The sequence below is a fragment of the Rhinopithecus bieti genome, unplaced genomic scaffold (assembly GCF_001698545.2).
Source record: "Rhinopithecus bieti isolate Rb0 unplaced genomic scaffold, ASM169854v2 scaffold_13029, whole genome shotgun sequence".
Taxonomy (NCBI): Eukaryota; Metazoa; Chordata; class Mammalia; order Primates; family Cercopithecidae; genus Rhinopithecus; species Rhinopithecus bieti.
Window position 1 is genome coordinate 49 of NW_016807982.1, and position 10,793 is coordinate 10,841.

The 10,793-nt window shown below is 47.3% G+C and overlaps 1 protein-coding gene across 1 annotated transcript in view; it reads left to right on the plus strand.

Moving 5' to 3' along the window:
- The first annotated feature begins 2,085 nt into the window (after positions 1-2,085).
- The window catches only part of ZBTB8B (zinc finger and BTB domain containing 8B), a 26,810-nt gene continuing 18,102 nt past the window's right edge, over positions 2,086-10,793 (plus strand). Inside the window, exon 1 of the mRNA XM_017884428.1 lies at positions 2,086-2,140. The gene's annotated coding sequence lies outside the window, so the exon portion shown is untranslated. The remainder of the gene's footprint in view (positions 2,141-10,793) is intronic.

A 10,793-nucleotide genomic window follows, 5' to 3' on the forward strand; every position in this document is an offset into this window, starting at 1 on the left:
CCTGGACTGGCTATATAATTTGTGGGGCCCAGTGCAAAATGAAAATGCAGAGCTCCTTGTTCAAAAACTATTAAGAATTTTAAGAGGGCAATGGCAGAGCATTAAACCAGACATCAGTCCTTTCTTTCCTTTTTTTCAATTCTTAAAATATTTATTTAGACTTTATTATTTTTATTTGTTAGTAATTTAATTTTTCTTCTTCCCATTCTTCCTCCTCTTCTTCTTCTTTTTTTGAAACAGGGCAGTGGCACGATCTCGGCTCACTGCAACCTCCACCTTTCAAGTTCAAGAGATTCTCAAGCCTCAGCCCCCCAAGTAGCTGGGATTACAGGTATGTGTCACCATGCACAGCTAATTTTTGTATTTTTAGTAGAGACTGGGTTTTGCCATGTTGGGCAGGCTGGTCTCAAGTGAGCCGCCTGCCTCAGCCTTCCAGAGTGCTGGGATTACAGGTGTGAGCCACCGCACCTGGCTCTTTTTTTGTTTTGTTTTGTTAAGTAAAAAACCTCACCTGGAAGCACCAGCCCTTTCTGAGTGTGCGGCCCTGTGCCACCACATGGGTTGCATGCCCATGAAGCTGGTCTACCTGCCATCCACTTCCTCAACCCAATGGCATCCTCCCGTTTTTTAGACATGTGCCAACCGGTTTTCTGTTTCATCTTAGCATGGCTCACTACTTCTCATTAAGGTCTCTCATTGGAGAGGGTAGTCTTTTTTTTTTTGAGACAGAGTCTTGCTCTGCTGCCCAGGCTGGAGTGCAGTGGCCAGATCTCCACTTACTGCAATCTCCAGCTCCCGGGTTCAAGCCATTCCCCTGCCTCAGCCTCCTGAGTTGCTGGGATTACTAGCACACACCACCCACGCCCGGCTTATTTTTGTATTTTTAGTAGAAATGGGGTTTCACCACGTTGGCCAGGCTGGTCTCAAACTCCTGACCTCAAGTCATCCACCCGCCACCACTCCAGCCTGGGCGACAGAGCGAGACTCCATATATATATATATATATGTATGTCATACTGGCGTAGAGTGAATCCCTAGTCCAATATGACTGGTATCCTTATAAAATACTTAATTTTATTTTATTTATTTATTTATTTTTTAGACGGAGTCTCTCTCTGTCGCCCCAGGCTGGAGTGCAGTGGCGCGATCTCGACTCACCGCAACCAAAAGGAGACATTTTGACATGGAGATATATACAGGGAATATGCCCTGTGAACAAGAAGATGGCCATATGCAAGCCCAGGAGAGAAGTCTGGAACAGACCGTTTCCTCACAGCGCTCAGAAGGAACGAACCCTGCCAACATCTTGCTTTCAGATGCCCCCAGGATTGTGACACAGTAAGATCTGTTATTGACGCCACCCGGTTGGTGACATTTAGGTACAGCAGCCCTAGCAAACGAATACACCCCCATTAGAACTAAGCTCCCTGAGAGCGGTAAGCTGCCTTGTCTTGCTCACGGCTGTCAAAGAACACGCCTGTACGGTCACTTAGCACCTAGTACTGCCATTTACCCGTTTCACTAGTATGTATGAACCGGACAGCCTGTCAAGGGAAGAGCTGAATCTTTTATCTTTTGTAACGACTACCCAGTGAAGGACACGGGTATGCAATAAAAACCTGTTGAATCGATTAAATCATTTCACTTATTTCCAGATTTTTGCGGAGAGCGCCGGTAGGTGAAATGTGTACGGACTGATGAGTCACAGCTCTTAGTCCCTGGGCTGCATTAATACCCACGACGTGTTTTTCGCTCTCCAGACAAAGAGACCGGTACTTGGCAGGTCCCTCAAGTGGGACTCAAAAGACCGAACCGAGCTGCAGCCTTTCGCTAGCACTGGTCCTCGCCCCTTTTGGCATCTTGGTACTTGTAGTTTTGTCCACTCTATCTTTACCAGAAAAGCCAGCGCTGAGACCACAACTCCCATCACCCTGCTAGCACCGGCGCCTTCAGAGCGCATCCTCAGAGGGGCACCAGCGCCATTGACCACCCGGCTGGCCGAAGGGCCCGCCTTCCCGAGGCCAGGCGCTCCTGCGATTGGCCAGCCGCCCCGCCTCTCATCGGAGGGCGCCAGGTGAATGAAAGGGGGGCGTGTCGGTGCGCGGAGCTCCGTGGCTGCGCTGCTGGAACCCGCTGGAAGGTGAGCGCCAAGAAGCGGGTTGGCGCTGCCGCTTTCGTTGGTTTGGGGAGGATTCTGAGCACCCGGGAGGCTGGCCCGAGATTGGGGTTAGCGAGCAGGATTGCCGCCACTCAGTCATCCTCCTTCGGACCGCTTGGCCCTGGCAACTCCTGGGACCTCCGCCCCGCGAGCCCTTCCAGCGTGGGGAGGGGCAGGCATGGCCTTGGGCCCCCAGCTTCTCTGTCATTGGGTGCTCTCCGAGTCGTCCAGCCGGGGGTCGCAGCGTCGACTTCTTCCATGGTGAATGGTACCCAGGCGTAGGGGCTCAGCCACACTGGGGAAGTGCCAGCCGCAGCGATGGCCACTTTGTCCGCGGGAGGCCACGGGAGGGGCTAGGCCTCGGGGCCCCATCCTCGGGGACCATGCCCTGTAGCTGGTTCTGGTGGCCTATGCAGGTCGTCTGGTGCTGGGCGGGGGAGGGTCTATCTTGCGAGCAATTTAGATGCAGTTGACCCTGAAATTCTTCGTGTGGAAATGGAAACTTCTCTAATGTTCTCCTCCGGTCCATGCCTAAAAGAAAGGAGTGACTTCCCCAACCTGTCGCATCGTGTCCTGGAGGGTTTGGAGAGGCCGGTTAGCATAGTGGTTAAGGATGTCAACCCGGGAGTCAGTCAGATCTCTGTTCCATTCCTAACTTGGTGATGTTATCTGTATCTTTGAATCTCAGAGCCTCCTCTGAAAAAGAGGATGTAGTTAGAGTATCTGTCGCACTGGGTTATTGTGAGGTGAAAACTAATGTGCTTGTAAAAGCCGGGCATGGTGGCGCGCACCTGTAGTCCCTGCTACTAGGGAAGCTGAGGTTGGGAGGATCTCTTGAGCCCAGGAGTTCCAGGCTGCATTGAGGTAGGATCGTGCACTCCAGCCTGGGCAACAGAGCAAGACCATGCCTTTTAAAAATTTTAATTTAAAAAGTAAAATGAATATGCTCGTACTTTGTACAGTGTTTTATAAGGAATAGTACTCAATATTTTGCTAAAATTGAGGAACAGGTTTTTGTTATTCTCAGGTTGGTGGGACTGGACGAGTCTTGTCAGAAAGGGTTGGGGGTGGAATTCAATGCTGCTTTTGGCCTCTGAACAGAGACAGTTGTGTGATCTGGCTAGGACTCCCTCAAGGGTATATGAGAGTTTGTATTGCAGGTAGCTGTGTTGGCATATGCTGTCTCCTGGAGGACAGGCACTATACTTGGTTCATTTTTCTATTCCTGGCGTCTTCCTTGTGTCAGGCATTGTATGTAGCCGGTAATCCTTGAATTGAGTTGGAACCATGGGATGATTGGAAGGTTCCCTGCCAGAGTGCAGATAAATGTGCTTCTGAGAGCAGTCTGCCCTAAGAGCTGCTTTTCTGGGAGAAGTGGTGATCCTCAGCATTTCCCGGGGCAGCAGAGCACTTCAGGCAAATGGGGGTGATATAAATAAATAATACACAATATATACCAAGTACAGGATTGGGGAAAATTTTGAAGAAAGTACTATATGGAAAGACTTTTGCAAAGTCAGGAAGTAGAATAAAAATAATTGCAATAGAATAAAAAATAATTTAAGTAAGAAAGCCAAAAGAAATTCGTTTTAGGTACTATTGCTGGAAAGGAGGCTCTTCCAGTGAAAGACGGAAGTGCCCTGGGAAGAGTCCCTGTAGATCAGACCGTACTACAAGTTAAGAAGTGTTGTACCTACTTACATGTTTATCTACCTGGCTTACCAACTCCTTAACCCCTCTGCCCTGCCTCCTTTTTTTCTTAGTTAACAAAGAAAAAAGCCAAGGCAGAAGGATCACTTGAGTCCAGGAGTTCGAGACCATTGAGACCAGCCAGGCAACATAGTGAGACCCCATCTCTACAAAAAAATGTTTTCAGAATTAGCTGAGTGTGGTGATGCATGCCTGTAGTCACATCTCCTCAGGAGGCTGAGGCAGGAGGATTGCTTGAGCCTGGGAGGTCGAGGCTGCACTGAACTGTGATCATGCCACTGCACTCCAGCCTGGGTAACAAAGTGAGACCCTGTCTCAAAAGAAAAGAAAAACAATACATGCACATAGTAAAACGTTCTATCAGAAAGGTTTAAAATTAAAGGCAAAAGTCCCTCCACACACTTTTTTTTTTTGAAACGGAGTCTCGCACTGTCGCCCAGGCTGGAGTGCAGTGGCACAATCTCTGCTCACTGCAGCCTCCGCCTCCAACGCCTCCCAGGTTCAAGTGATTCTCCTGCCTCAGCCCCTGAGTAGCTGGGATTACAGGTGTCCGCCACCACACCCAGCTAATTTGTTTTTGTATTTTTAGTAGAGACGGGGTTTCAGTATGTTGGCCAGGCTGGTCTTGAACTCCTGACCTCATGATCTGCCCTCCTTGGCCACCCAAAGTTCTGGGATTACAGGTGTGAGCCACTGTGCCTGGCCCCTCCACCCACTTCTTAACTATACTCCCTTTCCCCAAGGGTGCTGTTAATTCTCATACAGCCTTTCAGAAAAACATATATTTGCCAGCAAAAGCATATACACATAGGATCAACTATACATTTTGTTTTGCATCTTGCTTTTTTTTTTTTTTTTTTTGAGACAGAGTCTTGCTCTGTCCCCAGGCTGGAGTGCAGTGGCCGGATCTCAGCTCACTGCAAGCTCCGCCTCCCGGGTTTACGCCATTCTCCTGCCTCAGCCTCCCGAGTAGCTGGGACTACAGGCGCCCGCCACCTCGCCCGGCTAGTTTTTTGTATTTTAGTAGAGACGGGGTTTCACCGTGTTAGCCAGGATGGTCTTGATCTCCTGACCTCGTGATCCGCCTGTCTCGGCCTCCCAAAGTGCTGGGATTACAGGCTTGAGCCACCGCGCCCGGCTGCATCTTGCTTTTTTTTTTAATATATCTTGGTGACTTTTTCACATGAACACAGGCAATTCTACATGGTTGCATAATATTCCATTGTGTGATTGTAAAGTCATTGATTTAACTTGTCCCCTGTTGATGGACATTCACATTATTTCTACTTTTGCGCTAGTACAAAATCGTGGTGTAACAGACATCTCCGAACTTATTTTATTTCAGACAGGGTCTTGCTCTGTCTCCCAGGCAGGAGTGCAGGGATGCCATCACAACTCACTGCAACCTTGACCTCCCAGGCCCAAGCGATTCTCCTGCTTCAGCCTTCGTGTAGCTGGGACCACAGGCGTGTGCCACCAAACCTGGCAAATCTTTTAAATTTTTTGTAGAGACAGAATTTTGCCATATTGCCTGGGCTGGTCTTAAACTCCTGAGCTCAAATAATCTGCTCACCTCAGCCTCCCAAAGTGCGGGGATTATAGGCATGAGTCACTGTGCCCAGCCCTGAACTTATATATTTTTTTGAGATGGAGTCTTGCTCTGTCGCCCAGGCTGGAGCGCAGTGGTGCAATGTTGGCTCACTGCAATCTCTGCCTCCCAGGTTCAACCAATTCTCCTAACTCAGCTTCCTGAGTAGCTGGGATTACAGACATGCACCACCACACCCGGCTAATTTTTGTATTTTTAGTAGAGATGGGGTTTCACCATGTTGGCCAGGCTGGTCTTGAACTCCTGACTTCAAGTGATCTGCCCACCTCGGTCTCCCAAAGTGCTGGGATTATACAGGCGTGAGCCACCATGCCCAGCCCTGAACTTATAATTTGATGTATTTGGGGGAATATATTCAAATAAGTAAATGTATCGCAATGAGTTTGCCAAGGCAGAAGGTGTGTACATTTAAAGTTTGATAAATATTGCCAAATTCTCCTCTGATGTGGTATTCCAAATTGTGTTCCCACCAAACTGGATATTATCATATTGAAAAATGTGATTTTATCAGTCTGATGTGTTTTTTTTCAGTTCTAAGAAAGAATAAAATGTAGTATTTTTTTTTTCTGTCTCTTGTTTTTCCCTTAGGATTTTGATTGTCAAAGGCAACAGCAGACACTGCCAAGAAAGCTTGGTTGGAGCAGTGGGAAGGGGTGAGAATGTCAGTGAAACTTTAGTCCTGTGAAAGTTTTGATTGATTTATTTGGTAATAGAAATTTTCAGATATCCGACAGTTCTCTTTTTTAACCAAAATGTTAACTTTAACTACTTTGGATGGGAAAAAAATCCTAAAATTATGACATAACTTCCTTGAGTTTAAAATGAATATTAAGATAGGAATCTTCTTAATACCTTAGGCCCATTGGTTATAGCCCTGGGCTTAATTTAGTGATGTCCTTAGGCCATTTTGAATATGTAGGAGTATTTAATACCCTTAGCTAAATGGCCTCCGGCTGATATCTTGAAAAAATTTCTAGGTCTACCTTTTATAGCTTTTTAACTTTTTTATAGCTGTCAGTTTTCTCTTTTAGGTTTGTCAGTTTACTGTACTTACAGAGGCTTCTGTCCACTCTCCTCCTGAATTGATTCTCTAGTTTCTAAACTTAACTCTATCATTTATTATAAATACATACAAAGTAGGTATAAGTTGCCATTTAATAAGGTTCCAGTAAGTCTTTTATGAGTGAAGTCTGCACAATTAATGCATAAGCCTTGGATTTTGCCAGTGGAGGAACCCTTTACTGGGGCAAGGGGTGCCTGATTTCTCATTGGGAAAGGTCTTGGTGTGTTCCATTTGTGGACAAGAAGAGTGGTTAAAAAGCTGTTGGCAGCGGTTGCCAGCTCTAGCTAACCCTTTTGTGATTCCAGTAGAGGGGATGCACTTGGCTATAGGAACCTCTCTGATCTCAATGGGTCAGTAAGTAAAGGGGTAATAGCTGATGGATGGTTATGTGATTTATGCGATGGAAGAAGATGGGGTAGGGGAAGTTGGGGAACAGGTCAGTGTCTCTGTCCTCCTCACTACCAAGTGGATTTTATCTGTTTATTTACTTCTTTTGGAGATACAGTCTCACTCTATCCCCTAGGCTGCAGTGCAGTGGTGCGATCTCGGCTCACTGCAACCTCTGCCTCCTGGGTTCAAGCAATTCTTGTGCCTCAGCTTCCTGAGTAGCTGGGATTACAGGCGCCTGCCACCACACCCAGCTAATTTTTGTGTAGAGACAAGGTTTTGCTATGTTAGCCAGGCTGGTCTCGAACTCCTGAGCCCAGGTGATCTGCCCACCTTGGCCTCCCAAAGTGCTGGGATTACAAGTGTGAGCCACCATGCCCAGCCCCAAGGGGATTTTAAACTTGGTTTATAGTTTATCTACTAAGCAGTTAAGAAATGAGTATTCCTTTTTTGCTTAACAAATCTATTTTGTTGGTTGGGCGCGGTGGCTCACACCTCTAATCTCAGAACTTTGGGAGGCTGAGGTGGGCGGATCACAAGGTCAGGAGTTCGCGACCAGCCTGGCCAATATGGTGAAACCCCATCTCTACTGAAAATACAAAACTTAGCTGGGCGTGGTGCCGCATGCCTGTAATCCCAGCTACTTGGAAGGCTGAGGCAGGAGAATCACTTGAACCCAGGAGGCGGGGGTTGCAGTAAGCCAAGATCACACCACTGCACTCCAGCCCAGGCAACAGAGCAAGACTCTGCCTCAGGAAAAAAAAAAAAAAAATCTATTTTGTCCAAAGCACTCTGCCAGATACTGTAAGGGATATAAAATTGAATAAGACATGGCTCATGCTTTCAAAGGGCTTGTAGTTCATTGACAGAGAAGGGCCAGGACATAAATAATAAGCAGGAGTTAACCAAGGGTAGTGAAATCAGTGAAATCAGTTAGGAGTCTCCTAGTTGCATGAAATAGAAAACCCAACTCAGAGGCCAGGTGTGGTGGCTCATACCTGTAACTGCAGCACTTTGGGAGGCCAAGCCGGCGGGGTGGGGGGGCAGATCAATTGAAGCCAGGAGTTCAAGACCAGCCTGGGCAACATGGCAAAACCCTGTCTCTACCAAAAATACAAAAAAAATTAGCCAGGGGTGGGTACCTGTAGTCCCAGCTACTTGGGAGGGTGAGGTATGAGGATTACTTTAGCCAGGGAGGTGAAGTTCGGAGAGTGCAGAGGATCACACCGCTGCACTCCAGCCTGGGTGACAAAGTGAGACCCCCACCCCATCTCAAAAAAAAAAATAATATTTAAAAAAGAAAACCCAACTAAGACCAGCTAAACCAAAAAGGAACTTAATTGGCTTCTGGCGCTGCTTGAGTTGGGGCTCCGATGTTGTCCCCAGGCTCCATCAGCCTGAGCTGGGCTGTCATCTTTGTTAGGCTGATTTCCCTGGTGGTGTGGCAGCAACATCCCTCACATCCTGCATCCCACAGAGCAGAGAGTGCTCTTTTTTGAAATTCCAGCAAATGTTTCATTGCTTTTCATTGGCTCTGAAAGCCATCTCTGAGCCAATCACTGTGGTCAGAGGGTGGGATGCGTTAATTTTATGGGCCTACATTATAGCTTACACACCTGGTACTTGAGGATGGCACCAGCTTTATGCAAAGTATGTTGGCCAAGAATGGGGGAAGGATGCTTCCATCAAAGCCAAAAAAGGCACTAGAACCAAAAGAATGTGGAATACATGCTGGCTAGCCCAAGAATCCACCAAATACTTAAGTGTAACGATGATAAAAGGAGACCAGTCTCTTTCGTGACCATCCTGGGTAACACAGTGAAACCCCATCTCTACTAAAATAGAAAAAATTAGCTGGGCATGGCAGCATGCACCTGTAATCCCAGCTACTCAGGTGGCTGAGGCAGGAGAATCGCTTGAACCCAGGAGGCGGAGGTTGCAGTGAGCCAAGATTGCACCACTGCACTCCAGCCTGGGTGACAGAGCAAGACTGTCTCAAAAAAAAAAAAAAAAAAGAGACCAGTCTCAAAGTTTTGGATTGGGACGCTGGAGGCTGGGTGTGGTGGCTTACTCTTGTAATCTCAGGACTTTGGGAAGTGGAGGCAGGAGGATCGCTTGAGGCAAGGAGCTTGAGACCAGCCAGGGCAACATAGCAAGACTACCATCTCTACAAAAAAATTTGTTTAATTGGCGGGGCACAGTGGTACGCACTTGTAGTCCTAGGTCTTGGGAGACTGAAGTCGGAGGGTTGCTTGAGCCCAGGAATTTGAGGGTGTAGTGAACTATGATCACACCACTTGCACTCTAACTTGGGTGACAGACCAAGACCCTGTCTCTAAAAAAGAAAACCAGTTTCAGATTAATACACTAAAGACTCAACTATAATTTTTTTTTTTTTTTTTTTTTTTGAGACAGAATCTCAGTCTGTCGCCCAGGCTGGAGTGTAGTGGCGCAGTCTCAGCTCATTGCATCCTCTGCCTCCCGGATCCAAGCAATTCTCCTGCCTCAGCCTCCCGAGTAGCTGGGACTCACGTACCCACCACCACGCCTGGTTAATTTTTGTAGTCTTAGTAGAGACAGGGTTTTGCCATGTTGGCCAAGCTGGTCTCAAACTCCAGACCTCAGTTGATCTGCCTGCCTCAGCCTCCCAAAGTGCTAGGATTACAGGTGTGAGCCACCGTACCTGGCCTCAACTATAATTCTTAGATGTGAATATTTTCTGTATTTTGAGCCTTGAAGAAAGTAGAATGTAGTACATTAGAGCATTGGCTCTGGAGGCCAATAGACCTGATTTTGAGTCCCGGATCTGTTACAACTGGGTCATCTCCTACACTCAATTTCCTTATCAGAACAAGGGAGACAATATTTATTTATAAGGTTTTTATAATATTCACTGAAAGAATCAGTGTAAAACAGTAAGCACTGTGCTCACATGCAGTTAGCTATAGTTATTTTTTTTTCATAAATTAACCCAGTTGGATAACCTCTGATTTTTATTAGATCCAAAGCAGACCATATTATTATTATTATTATTTTTGAGATGGAATCTTGCTCTGTCAACCAGGCTGGAGTGCAGTGGTGCAATCTTAGTTCACTGCAGCCTACACCTCCTGGCTTCAAGCGATCCTCCCACCTCAGCTTCCCTAGTAGCTGGGATTACAGGCCGGAGTAAGTTTTGTATTTTTAGCAGAGAAGGGGTTTCACCATGTTGGGCAGGCTGGTCTCACAGTGATCTGCCTGCCTTGTCCTCCCAAAGTGCTGGGAAGCCCATATCCTACAGACACTATTGGACCACTGGTTTTGGAAAAATTGTTAAAATTTTTTTTTTTTTTTGAGACAGAGTCTCCCTCTGTTGCCCAGGCTGGAGTGCAGTGGCACTATATCTGTTCACTGCAAGCTCCGCCTCCCAGGTTCACACCATTCTCCTGCCTCAGCCTCCCCAGTACCTGGGACTACAGATGCCCGCCACCACACCCGGCTAATTTTTTGTATTTTTATTACAGACGGGGTTTTACCGTGTTAGCCAGGATGGTCTCGATCTCCTGACCTCGTGATCCGCCCGTCTCGACCTCCCAAAGTGCTGAGATTACAGGCGTGAGCCACCGCACCCGGCCTTGTTTACAATTTTTAAAATAAATATTATTGGCCAGGTGCGGTGGCTTACGCCTGTAATCCCAGCGCTTTGGGAGGCCGAGGCAGGAGGATCAGGAGATCAAGAGATCGAGACCATCCTGGCTAACACGGTGAAACCCCGTCTCTACTCAATATACAAAAAAATTAGCCGGACGTGGTGGCGGGCACCTGTAGTCCCAGCTACTCAGGAGACGGAGGCAGGAGAATGGCGTGAACGCGGGAGGCGGAGCTTG